Source organism: Lepidochelys kempii, chromosome 1 (genome assembly GCF_965140265.1).
Source record: "Lepidochelys kempii isolate rLepKem1 chromosome 1, rLepKem1.hap2, whole genome shotgun sequence".
In the NCBI taxonomy this organism is placed as follows: Eukaryota; Metazoa; Chordata; order Testudines; family Cheloniidae; genus Lepidochelys; species Lepidochelys kempii.
Window position 1 is genome coordinate 228,882,538 of NC_133256.1, and position 13,971 is coordinate 228,896,508.

General features: G+C 39.9%; 1 protein-coding gene across 7 annotated transcripts in view; it reads left to right on the plus strand.

Annotated features, from left to right (window-relative positions):
- PACSIN2 (protein kinase C and casein kinase substrate in neurons 2) overlaps positions 1-13,971 on the plus strand; it is a 140,458-nt gene that overhangs the window by 36,438 nt on the left and 90,049 nt on the right. The window contains exon 2 of one of the 7 annotated variants that reach the window (XM_073317067.1): positions 5,156-5,247. The exons of the other annotated variants lie outside the window; for them this stretch is intronic. The gene's annotated coding sequence lies outside the window, so the exon portion shown is untranslated. The remainder of the gene's footprint in view (positions 1-5,155; positions 5,248-13,971) is intronic. 7 annotated transcript variants of the gene reach the window in all.

A 13,971-nucleotide genomic window follows, 5' to 3' on the forward strand; every position in this document is an offset into this window, starting at 1 on the left:
ACCCATGTAGCAGATGACACAATGAAGATGACTGGATGTGGAAGCTGTGGTATGTACATGATCCTGGAGGGGGCACCTGGTAAGAGTTTTGTCTGCATGAAATGCCGTCTGATAGAGCTGATGGAGGAAAAGATCAGAGGTTTGGAGATGCAGGTGGAAAGTCTGGTAGAGTTTAGGAAGGGGTTTGAGCAGATTATGGAGCAAAGACATGAGGTATCTGAAGGGAAAAGCTCAGACTTGCAGATGGAAGCAGGACTAGGGAATTTTGAGGGGAGACTGGGTGAGGAAAGTGGTCAGTGGAAGCATGTGACTAAAAGAACTAGGCAGAGGAAAAGACGGGCTAGTGAAGGAGAAATAGAGCTTCAGAATAGGTTTGCAGAGTTGGAAAATGAAGAAGGGGCTCAGCAGGTAGTCACTGAAGGTGACAGGGCAAGGAAGAAGAGAAGAGCGGTTAGTCCTATAGGAAAAGGGGAAGAGTTAATGGAGATTACACCAAATATGAGCCCCAGGAGGATACAGGATGGGTTAAAAAGGATTACAAGGGAGAATGGGAATGGAAAAAACTTGCAGCCAGAGGGAACAGGGGATAGACTGGAGAATAGCACTGTCACTAGGAAAAGGCAGGTCTATGTGATTGGGGACTCTTTATTGAGAAGAATAGATCGGCCTGTAACCAGAGCTGATCCAGAAAATAGGAGGGTGTGCTGTCTTCCAGGTGCTAAGATACGGGATGTAGACCTGAGGTTAAAAAGGATTCTAAAGGGAGCGGGAAAGAATCCCCTAATTATCCTTCATGTGGGAACAAATGATACGGCTAGATTCTCACTGGACAGTATTAAGGGAGACTATGTTAGGCTGGGGAGGACGCTTAAGGAAATTGAGGCTCAGGTGATCTTTAGTGGGATTTTGCCTGTTCCTAGAGAAGGGCAACAAAGGTGTGACAAGATTATGACTATCAATAGATGGCTTAGGCAGTGGTGCTATAAGGAGGGCTTTGGGATGTATGGCCATTGGGAGGCATTCATGGATAGAGGACAGTTCTCTCGGGATGGACTTCATCTGAGTAGGGAAGGAAATAGACTTCTAGGATGGAGGCTGGCACAACTGATTAAGAGAGCTTTAAACTAGGAATTTGGGGGAGATGGTTGGGAGATGTCCAGGTAATCTCCACGCCAGAATTTAGCATAGAGTGGAAAGAAAATGAAGTAAGAGTGGATACAGCTGTAGGTAGGAGGAAGGGCAGTGTAGATACAAGTCTAATAGGTTATACTGGTAGTAAAATAACCGTGCCTAATAGGGTACAGAATGTGAGTGAGGCCAAACAGCAAAAATTAAGATGTTTGTACACTAATGCAAGGAGCCTAGGTAACAAAATGGAGGAACTAGAGTTACTGGTGCAGGAAGTGAAACCAGATATTATAGGTATAACAGAGACCTGGTGGAATAGTAGTCATGACTGGGCTACAGGTATTGAAGGGTATGTGCTGTTTAGGAAAGACCGAAATAAAGGTAAAGGTGGTGGAGTAGCACTGTATATCAATGATGAGATAGAATGTAAAGAAATAAGAAGCGATGAAATGGATATGACTGAGTCTGTCTGGGCAATAATTAAATTGGGGAAGAAAACTATTAGAGCCTCCCCTAGGATAGTGCTTGGGGTGTGCTATAGACCACCGGGATCTAATTTGGATATGGATAGAGCCCTTTTTAATGTTTTTAATAAAGTAAATACTAATGGAAACTGTGTGATCATGGGAGACTTTAACTTCCCAGATATAGACTGGAGGATGAGTGCTAGTAATAATAATAGGGCTCAGATTTTCCTAGATGCGATAGCTGATGGATTCCTTCAACAAGTAGTTGCTGAACCGACTAGAGGGGATGCCATTTTAGATCTGGTCTTGGCGAGTAATGAGGATCTCATAGAGGAAATGGTTGTAGGGGATAATCTTGGCTCAAGTGATCATGAGCTAATTCAGTTCAAACTGAATGGAAGGATTAACAAAAATAAATCTGCAACTAGGGTTTTTGATTTCAAAAGGGCTGACTTTCAAAAATTAAGGAAATTAGTTAGGGAAGTGGATTGGAATGAAGAATTTATGGGTTTAAAGGTAGAGGAGGCCTGGGATTATTTTAAATTAAAGCTGCAGAAGCTATCGGAAGCCTGCATCCCAAGAAAGGGGAAAAAATTCATAGGCAGGAGTTGTAGACCAAGCTGGATGAGCAAGCATCTTAGAGAGGTAATTAAGAAAAAGCAGAAAGCATATAGGGAGTGGAAGAAGGGAGGGATCAGTAAGGAAAGCTACCTTATTGAGGTCAGAATATGTAGGGATAAAGTGAGACAGGCTAAAAGTCAAGTAGAGTTGGACCTTGCAAAGGGAATTAAAACCAATAGTAAAAGGTTCTATAGTCATATAAATAGGAAAAAAACAAAGAAAGAAGAAGTGGGACCGCTAAAAACTGAGGATGGAGTGGAGGTCAAGGATAATCTAGGCATGGCCCAATATCTAAACAAATACTTTGCCTCAGTCTTTAATAAGACTAAAGAGGATCTTAGGGATAATGGTAGCATGATAAATGGGAATGAGGATATGGAGGTAGACATCACCATATCTGAGGTAGAAGCGAAACTCAAACAGCTTAATGGGGCTAAATCGGGGGGCCCAGATAATCTTCATCCAAGAATATTAAAAGAATTGGCACAAGAAATTGCAAGCCCATTAGCAAGAATTTTTAATGAATCTGTAAATTCAGGGGTTGTACCATATGATTGGAGAATTGCTAACATAGTTCCTATTTTTAAGAAAGGGAAAAAAAGTGATCCAAGTAATTATAGGCCTGTTAGTTTGACATCTGTAGTATGCAAGGTCTTGGAAAAAATTTTGAAGGAGAAGGTAGTTAAGGACATTGAAGTCAATGGTAAATGGGACAAAATACAACATGGTTTTACAAAAGGTAGATCGTGCCAAACCAACCTGATTTCCTTCTTTGAGAGAGTAACAGATTTTTTAGATAAAGGAAACGCAGTGGATCTAATTTATTTAGATTTTAGTAAGGCGTTTGATACTGTGCCACATGGGGAATTATTAGTTAAATTGGATAAGATGGGCATCAATAGGAAAATTGAAAGGTGGATAGGGAATTGGTTAAAGGGGAGACTACAACGGGTCCTACTGAAAGGTGAACTGTCAAGTTGGAGGGAGGTTACCAGTGGAGTTCCTCAAGGATCAGTTTTGGGACCAATCTTATTTAATCTTTTTATTACTGACCTGGGCACAAAAAGTGGGAGTGTGCTAATAAAGTTTGCAGATGATACAAAGCTGGGAGGTATTGCTAATTTAGAGAAGGACAGGGATACCCTACAGGAGGATCTGGATGACCTTGTAAACTGGAGTAATAGGAATAGGATGAAATTTAATAGTGAGAAGTGTAAGGTCATGCATTTAGGGATTAATAACAAGAATTTTAGTTATAAGCTAGGGACGCATCAACTAGAAGTAACGGAGGAGGAAAAGGACCTTGGAGTATTGGTTGATCATAGGTTGACTATGAGCTGCCAATGTGATATGGCTGTGAAAAAAGCTAATGTCGTCTTGGGATGCATCAGGAGAGGTATTTCCAGTAGGGATAAGGAGGTTTTAGTACCGTTATATAAGGCACTGGTGAGACCTCACCTGGAATACTGTGTGCAGTTCTGGTCTCCCATGTTTAAGAAGGATGAATTCAAACTGGAACAGGTACAGAGAAGGGCTACGAGGATGATCCGAGGAATGGAAAACTTGTCTTATGAAAGGAGACTCAGGGAGCTTGGCTTGTTTAGCCTAACTAAAAGAAGGTTGAGGGGAGATATGATTGCTCTCTATAAATATATCAGAGGGATAAATACCAGAGAGGGAGAGGAATTATTTAAACTCAATACCAATGTGGACACAAGAACAAATGGATATAAACTGGCCACTAGGAAATTTAGATTAGAAATTAGACGAAGGTTTCTAACCATCAGAGGAGTGAAGTTTTGGAATAGCCTTCCGAGGGAAGTAGTGGGGGCAAAAGATCTATCTTGCTTTAAGATTAAACTCGATAAGTTTATGGAGGAGATGGTATGATGGGATAACATGGTTTTGGTAATTAAATATTCATGGTAAATAGGCCCAATGGCCTGTGATGGGTTTTTAGATGGGGTAAGATCCAAGTTACCCGGGAAAGAATTTTCTGTAGTATCTGGCTGATGAATCTTGCCCATATGCTCAGGGTTTAGCTGATCGCCATATTTGGGGTCGGGAAGGAATTTTCCTCCAGGGCAGATTGGAAGGCCCTGGAGGTTTTTCGCCTTCCTCTGTAGCATGGGGCACGGGTCACTTGCTGGAGGATTCTCTGCTCCTTGAGGTCTTCAAACTACAATTTGAGGACTTCAATAGCACAGATATAGGTGTGAGGTCTTTTTTAGGAGTGGTGGGTGAAATTCTGTGGCCTGCATTGTGCAGGAGGTCAGACTAGATGATCATAATGGTCCCTTCTGACCTAAATATCTATGAATCTATGAATCTATGAATCTATAAGTGACTTAGAAGTCTGTCTCTTTTGAAAATGGCTATTAAGCCCTAAATTTTGTCTGGAGTCTCTTAATCTTACACAGCGTCCAATCTTTATGGTAGAATTTTTTGATATATGTAATTCTTTCACTTAATGCAGGATAAAAATTTGGGCTTTCTGGATCTACAGGGTTTCTTGGGATTGCGGACTTCTCTGAATATTGTCCAATATCTAAATCTACTATCCAGCAGCCTATATGAAAAATGAGTTTGCAGGGTTCAGTAGTTAAATACAGGGTAAATACCTTGGTGAGTTAGCCCATCCTGCACTATCATGTGCTGGATGGGAGAGGAGTGTTAGAATTTTGCTGTCCTTGGACTCTCCTCAGGAAAGAATGGGTACATCAGACACCCATTTGCCAATCTGCTGAAAGAGCTTTCTCTTCCTACCCCATAGTCTCCTGACTGTTTTGTGGAGGGTGGTGGGGTGACTCTGCTCATTCGTAGGACCAGTGTTGGTGCTATATATAGCACAGTGATTGAGACCTGTTTTGTTTTACAACTGGCATTCAGAACCTGGTATGGATCTGTGAAACTGACAATCTTAACTTTCATTCTGGTAGGGCTTGAGAAAGCTGTGAGTAGCAGCAAAGGCACTGAAGTGGCCATCCTGAGCCTGTAGACAGATGGCACTGCATCAGCTTACATTCAACAGGTATTTTTAAAGGCTAGAAACATAACATTTTAAATAAAATCTTAAATGCTGCTGAAATTGGCAATTTAAGCCTCCTCACTCACTAGGCATAAGAATGAGAAGGGGGATTTTTCACATTCTGAGGGTGCATATTTTAATGTCATGTCAATACATCCTGTGTTGCAATTCTAAATCAACCCTGTCACTTCTAAGTTCTACTGTTCAGAGTCTCAGCCTGAAGAATATTCACCAACCCCCATCTTTTCCCCAATAATCTTAGCAGAAAAAGTGCCTATACAATTTTCTGTGTTTGGATTATTGGGCAGAGTAGCACTTTCTTGAATGTCACATTTTCATAGCACAACTGGGTGAAGGAAGAAATAAACTTCAACACAAACTCTAGTCTGTCAAGGAGAAAAACTGACTATAAATGGGGAATTCCTTCTAAAAGATCTTCAAAATAAGAGATGCCATGTAGTGATCCCTCCGTGTATAGCTGTTTGCCAGTGTCTGAGCTCTGGGCTATGCGGTAGCATCTCTTTGGGGCTTAGACCCTGAGTGGATTTCCACATGACATTCCAGTTTACCTGATTATATGAAAATCAAAGCACTTCCATAAAATAATATGAATTCCACAGGAATTAATAGATCTGACAGGTGCTTGCGGTTGAACCACAGGTCTGGAAAATATAGTAGTGAACACCAGTGTTTATGGCTGGAGCTCACCTGGGCAGTGCATTTCCCCAATGATGGGGTCAGTATCCGAGAGGAAATGGTAAATAAGCTGTCTGAAATGAGAGTTAATACTTGTATTCCTACATTTTCAAGGCAAAGTCAAGCATACCATCAAATAATGAAAATGTTTAAACTTCCTTCAACAGAATAATATATGGAAGAAATCTTCCTCTTGAGACTATGGGGAGAGAAATATCATAGCCTTTTCAGTGAACTACATACCATGAAACTGGTTGTGCCAATTTCTAATAATTAGGAAAATTATTTGAATAGGTGTGCACGAAATGTGGGTCACCCACAAACTTTTAGTGACACAAAGCTAACTACATAAGTGGTTTTCAGCTGCCCTTATCAAGGGGCAAATATACTGTGACAAACTAGAAATCACGCTCTGCACTTGTAGTTAGACTTCGTATGGGAGAGATCATGATGCAGTCTCAAACTAGGGATGTCAGGAATTTGGATAGTTTAAATATTCTCCAGTGTGCAGAAAACACTAAGGCATAAAAGGCTTGATTGTATGTGCAGTTATTGGAATTCTTGTATACAGGACTAGTTAAGGACTTGAACACTAATTCTAATTGTGCAATTTTCTACTTTAGCATGGAGAATGATCAGGAATAAAATGGGCCACAACACATTTTTCAGTACATAACCAGTTAAATCTTGTTCTGATAAGATATATGGGGCAACTAAAACCTCTAGTAAACCGTAGCTGCAGATCTTGTTCTAGTTTTCAAGGTTTTACTGTTGAGTTGCAAAATAGCAGTGTCTGATCCACAGAGTGGGAGAGCTGCAGATGCTATCCTGTAAAGAGCGAAACATGAGTGTCTTAAAGGTTTTTCTCAACAGTTCTTGACTTCCAGTCTAAAGGGTTTTCCTTTCACTTTAAACAAAAGTTTTACGTTTTGTTGCAGCAGGAAAGGAATATATTTTACTGCCTATGTGTTAAGAAGAAGAAAAGGAGTACTTGTGGCACCTTAGAGACTAACAAATTTATTTGAGCATAAGCTTTCGTGAGCTACAGCTCACTTCATCAGATGCATGATGTGTTAATAAGGTATGTAAGAGGCAATTTCAGGTACATCTTCAGAATATCCCAAAGGCTTGGATGATTATTTAGAGTGCTGTGTAATTTCCCTCTGTTTTACCTAGGTGGGTAAAGTAATTATCGGTGAAGGCATTCTTCAAACCTCAGTCAAACCAGAGCTGTCTTCTTATAAGGCAAAGTGGCAGAGGTCACACTATATAAGAAATATGCAAGACAGTAGCCTGGGCTTCAGTTCATCTTTTTGTCCAAACAAGTAGTGGGTGTTTTTTGGGTTTTTTTTTGGTTTTTTTTAGATATTCTTTTGGGATTCCATGGGTGCAGCGAAGAGTAACTCTAACTTGGCTTTTGAGTTCTTCAGTAAGAGCCCACTCTCTCTCTCTCACAGGATTAGCTGTAATATTGATCATGTCATTCTAATTGTTCAAATTGTCATTTCAAAGTCTCAGCTGTTAATAATAAGCTATCCTCCCCTTTGATAGAGGATGTCAAACTTCAAATGATTTTTCTTATTCTGCTGGCATTGGAGAAGTGTACCCAGACATTTGCATTAGTACAGAAAAGTGTAAGAAAATTTTACCCTTCTGGGAATGGAACAGTTGAAGGAGATGTTTGTATTCTGAGTATTGTAATAAATGCTATTTCATCAAATTTCATATAGAACTTTTCTTATGATAGGGTCTGATATGGTTTCAGGAAAGTGAGTGATTACTGAAATCTCCTTGAAGCTTCTATTTACTACAACCCTCTGTTTTCAGGAATTTACTATGAACATCACTGTTTCTAACTACGTACTGTTTTCTATGTAGAAATAACCTGTAAATATATTAATATGAATATATTAATACACTGAGTTTTAAATTTGAAAATTGAGCAGCAGAGTGTTGGGGACTAGTGGAACACAAAATAGAATAATGAGTTAAAGATCTTTATATGATAAGAGAAACCTTTATTCCTGTCGTTTCCATAGCTAACATATCAACAGGCACGCCCTTATTCCAGTTTGCCATTTGGTTTTCATAGAATTGCCAAACAGCTGGGTGAATAAAAATCAATATTTTACAATAAAAAAACCTGATTTTTTTTCAAATTGGATTTTTAAATTTTTGTTTAAATTATAACTTTCTTTTTAAAAGTAAACCTGTTTGAAATGAAATCTGAATTTAGTATAAAATTAGGGCTGTCGATTCACTGCAGTTAGCTTGTGCGAGTAATTTAAAAAATCACTATTAATCACAGTTTTAATCGTTGCACTATTAAACAATAGAATACCAATTGAAATTTTCTACATTTTCATATATATTGTTTTCTGTGATGTAACTGAAATCAGAGTATATTTTTGATTACAAATATTTGCCCTGTAAAAAGTGATAAAAGAAATAGTATTTTTCAGTTCACCTCATACAAGTACTATAGTGCAATCTCTGTTGTGAAAGTTTACAAACGAAGATTTTTTTTGTTACATAGCTGCACTCAAAAACAAAACAATGTAAAACGTCAGAGCCTACAAGTCCACTCAGTCCTCCTACTTGTTCAACCAATCGCTATGACAGACAAGCTTGTTTATACTTACAGGAGATAATGCTGTCCTCTTCTTATTTACAGTGTCACCAGAAAGTGAGAACAGGCATTTGCATGGCGCTTTTGTAGCTGGCATTTCAAGGTATTTACATGCCAGATATGCTAAACATTCGTATGTCCCTTCATGCTTTGGCCACCATTCCAGAGGTCATGCTTCCATGCTGATGACGCTTGTTTTTTTAAAAAAACAAACAAACAAACACAAAAAAAAAGCGTTAATTAAATGTGTCACTGAACTCCTTGGGGGAGAATTGTATGTCACCTGCTCTGTTTTACCTGCATTCTGCCATATATTTCATGTTCTGGCAGTCTCAGATGATGACCTAGCACATGTTGTTCATTTTAAGAACACTTTCACTGCAGATCTGACAAAACGCAAAGAAGGCACCAATGTGAGATTTCTAAAGATAGCTACAGCACTCAACCTAAGGTTTAAGAATCTGAAGTGCCTTCCAAAATCTGAGAGGGACGAGGTGTGGAGCATGCTTTCAGAAGTCTTAAAAGAGCAACACTCCGATGTGGAAACTATAGAATCTGAACCACCATAAAAGAAAATCAACCTTCTGCTGGTGGTATCTGACTCTGATAATGAAAATGAACATGTCTGTCTGCACTGCTTTGGATTGTTAGCGAGCAGAACCCATTATCAGCATGGATGCATGTCGCCTGGAATGGTGGTTGAAGCATGAAGGGACATGAATCTTGAGCGCATCTGGCATGTAAATATCTTACAACATTGGCCATAACAGTGTCATGCAAATGCCTGTTCTCACTTTCAGGTGACATTGTAAACCAGAAGCAGGCAGCATTATCTCCTGCAAATGTAAACAAACTTGTTTGTCGGAGCGATTGGCTGAACAAGAAGTAGGACTGACTGGACTTGTAGACTCTAAAATTTCACATTGTTTTATTTTTGAATGCAGTTTTTTTACATAATTCTATATTTGTAAGTTCAACTTTTATGATAAAAAGATTCCACTATGGTACTTGTATTAGGTGAATTGAAAAATACTATTTTGTTTTTTTACAGTGCAAATACTTGTAATCAAAAATAAATATAAAGTGAACATTGCACACTGTGTATTCTGTTATAATTGAAATGAATATATTTGAAAATGTAGGAAACACCCCAAAATATTTAAATAGTATTCTATTGTTTAACAGTGTGATTAATTACGATTACTTTTTTTAATCGCTTAACAGCTCTATATAAAATATGTTAAGTTAAGGTCTACTTTTCTATATAAAGAAAGTAGTTTTCCCTGGATTCTAACTTTCGAAGTGAACCTTTATAAATATAGCACAATAGGTCATGTATTGTATTTAGGACTTGATTCTGTGAGGAACCCAGAGGTGTGCTACTGGGTGCAAGAGACTGGCAAAGTTATCACAGGCACTGGGACCCAGCCTCTGACTCCAAGAGACAATATCATGTATCTCATCAGGATCATACACTGAGCCCACCTGGGTGGTCTTACTCCCATTTTATAATGTCTCCCTGCCTGAGTTCTGATTGGCTCAGTTCTCAAATTATGAACATTTATGACTCCACCAGCTGTGAAAACTTAGGTCTGGTCCGTACTACAGACCCATATTGGTATAACTAAGTTGTTCGGGGCGTGAAGAATGGCGCTATGTCAGTGGCATAGCGTCTCCCGCTGACATAGCTACCACCTCTTCATAAATATTAACTATGCTGACAGGAGAGCTCTCTCCCTTCGGCTTAGAGCAACTTCATTAAAGTGCTATAGCAGCACAGCTGTATCAGTGCAGCTGTGCTGATGCAGCATTTTAAGTGTAGACTTGCACTTACCCTGCAGCTCATGGAAGAACACCTGAAGTTTGTATCCAAAACATTTAAGGTTGTTTTGTTTAAAAAAACAAAACCTGTAAAATTTATGTTGTTTTGTGTGTTTAAATTGCAGTTACTATACTAATGCAGCTTGACATAGAACATGAGCAAACAGTTAATTATCTAGTTAAGTAAGCAGTATATCATTTACCATTTTCCAACATACTAAAAAGTACAATTAATAAGAATCTGAAAATATTAAGCTATATAATTAAACAAATATATGTAGTTTATAGAGTACTCTCCCAGGTAGCAAAAAGATGTACAAAATCTAGGGTGAAGGCTCTCTTTTTAGTTGTAAATCAACATGTTTTAATGGTTATATTAACCAATGAGAGTGCACCTCTCCGTATATAAAATGACTGAAGTACAAATGGAAAAGTTGATGGTTTAAATCAAGGCTTTCCACCCTGACAACAACCCCTCTTTTGACAGTATTAGCAGAAGTTATACTAATTTCATTTAATATAAAATGAAAAATTGAATAGGCCATAAACTTTTTCTGGTGGTGAAGGGAAAGGAATTTTTCCTGTCAAGTTTGGAAGATTTCCTCCATTTTGAATGTCCTGAGTCACAGCCATTATTCTTAGGCTTTCAGAGCCCATCACTTCTTTTCCTTGATCTGGTGGAGTAACTACTGTTAGAAAAGCACAAATCTTACTGGTCCATCTTTTCCCAAATCTTACTGGTCCATCAAGCACGCAATACAGTTCGACCCCAGTTGTTTGAAACTGTAGTGTATATCATTGTTGCTGAGTTTTTTGTAACGTACGATTGCAGGGGCAGGTATGAAAAAGTAAGTTTGATTTACAGCTACATAGCATACCGTATGTTCCAATGCCCTGTGGCAGTGATTGGGAAAGGAAGGGCGGTTATTTTCCCTCCTCTCCCCCCCCGTACAATGAAATATAAATGTCCAAAGGCATGAACATTAAACTGTTGTCTTAAGATCTGAATGCTGTTAGCTTGACAAGTCCTTTTCGTTAATTTAAGTTTTTTAAGTATTTGGAATTTAGTGAGAGAGAACTGAGTTACTACGCTAACATTAAAATGAACTGTTTAATTTTTTAAGCAGTATAATATACCCTTTTTATGGCCATCGCAGATCTTATTCAGTTACTCTGCATTAGTGATAGGGCCACTGTTCTTTCAGAAATCAAAATTTACTTTTGAAACAAATATCCCAAGGCGCATATTTTCTGTGCACTTCAAAATGTTAAATGTAGTACTTTTTATGGTGTTATTGAAACAGTTCATGAGCACTTGTAAAATAGATGGTGGGAGCTTGTATCACATTTGATGGACAATTATACAGGTATTTTAGGTATAAATCTGGACTCAAGTTAAGTCCTAAATGTTAACTAGTTTTATGGCTTGTCTACATGGAATTGAGTTGAGTTAATTTGGTTTGAGAACACTTGCATACACATGATGCAGCTCATTGCAGTACACTAGCTCTGCATTTATTGTGAACTCTGGAGTCTGCTTTTCAAGTGAACTGACTTTGCTGCGAAGCAAGGTAGTCTGGTTTGTACCTGTGCATACAATGCTGCCACTACTCTGGCAATCTGCCAAGGTCTATCTCATACTACTTTGCAGTCAACTATTACTGACGTGTCTTTTTATTTGTGTGTCCAGCGTGGTTCTGGGGCCAAGTTGATTTGGATGTCCCTCTCCCGTTTATAAGCTGGTTACAGCCAGATTTTGTCCATTTGCTTCTGGATTCCGTTTTGTCTCAATAGCTGTGACAAACTCCAGATGCCCTACAACATGCCCTGAGCAGATGCTTGGAGCCACGCTGAGACCCTGGATCTAATTCCCATCCGGGGGAAAGCATCAGTGTGGGAAGCTCTTGTGGCCAGCCAGCTAGGCAGATGTCTTTGAGTGGCCATGATCCAGGCATTGAACAGTGTCAGATAGAGACTAAACAGCTCAGGAGCTCCTACATTATAATGAAAAAAATTAAAAAGAAAAAAATCTGTCCGGGGATATGTAACCTGTCCATTTATTGAGGAGCTGGACAGGATTTTATACAACTAAACCACCACCCAACCTAGGCAGCTTGTGCAGCTTGCTGGTTGGTGCTCCACCCCCTCCTTTCTACTCTTTGCACCCACCCTCTCCCAGGATGGCCAACAAGTCTCATGTGGGGGATGGGCACAAGGAGGCCAGTGAAGAGATCTCTCTGGAAAGCTAAGATCTGTTTAGGACTCAGGACCCTGATGTGAGCCAGGAGAACATAGGCCCAATTCTGCCCTGCAGCAACCAACCCTGAGTCCCAGGCAGCAACCCAGACTGGGACTGAGGAGACTGATCCTATGAAGGGGACCACAGCATGTAAGTTTAATATTTTTAAAGTTTCTTCTTAAGTTTTAATTTATTATGCTGTACAGCCATGCTAGCTTCTGTTCTGGGAGCCCCAAGGCCACAGCCGTTGTAGGCAGATGTGAGCTAGAAGTCTTTCCGACTCCAAGGTCTCTGGACAGCATGGGCTGATGGAGGAAACATTCACCCCTTCATTTACCTTTCAAAATGGTGGCTAATCTGATTGGGCAATCTGCCCCCATCTTTTGCTAAAGCCACCAATAGCTACCATTTTCAGCCCCACACTGTGTAAACCACATGCCCATGTACTATTTTTCTTTCCCCTTCCCTCAGCTGTTCTGCTCAGCGAACACTACCGCTGCTGTTTGCTGACTCAAAATGGTGGACAGCCACTGCTCGACCCTCTCCCATGTCGTATTCAAATAAGGAAGACATGTTTTTGAGTGAAATGCAAAAGTTTATTGAGCTGCGGTTACAGGGAAAAAAGTTTTTGATTAGTTTTCTCATTTATGTGAGGTAGACATCAATGTTGCATGCCTGTAAAGCTGCAGAGTATCTCCCCTGTAAATGCCCTGTGCAGAGGGTGCTCTAGATGTAGACAAGCTAAGAAGCTGCCTAGGGTGGCAGATTTCTGAGGAAGTATCTTGGGTGGGCAGGCCATATTTGAGTGGCATGGCAACCCTGTGCACCAGGTTGCGGTGCAACTCACTCAGATTTGTCCCAGCTACTCCTCTGTCATGATGGGGCAGCTGGGCCAAATTTCAGCAGCATTTTGGGGGGGGTGGGGGGGAGGAGGGAAGGGGGCAGTACACTGAAGTGCTGCCAAAGGCAGCAGATTTTATTGAGCCCTGTAACATACATTCTTACGGATGCGTAACAGTGAATGCTTCAGGCCATCATTGCAGAGCCCTATATATTTTTCTCTGCACTTTCAACATGTCTGCAGGGGAAATAAAGACAATTATAAGGTTGAGAAGTTGCTCAGTTTTTATTGGAGATTGAGGAATAGCTGCATGGCCATCCCCACCAGTGTACCTTATGACTCCCCTTCACTCCTGCAGCACTCCTGGGGTAGGGGGGAACATCTTGGTGCATAACTTCAGTGTATCTTGCTGGTCTGCCCTTTGCCTTTTTGTATAAGGCCATTCTCTGCCTCCCACTCATCTTCTCAGTGTAATGTCATCCTAAAGGGGATGTAGAGAGG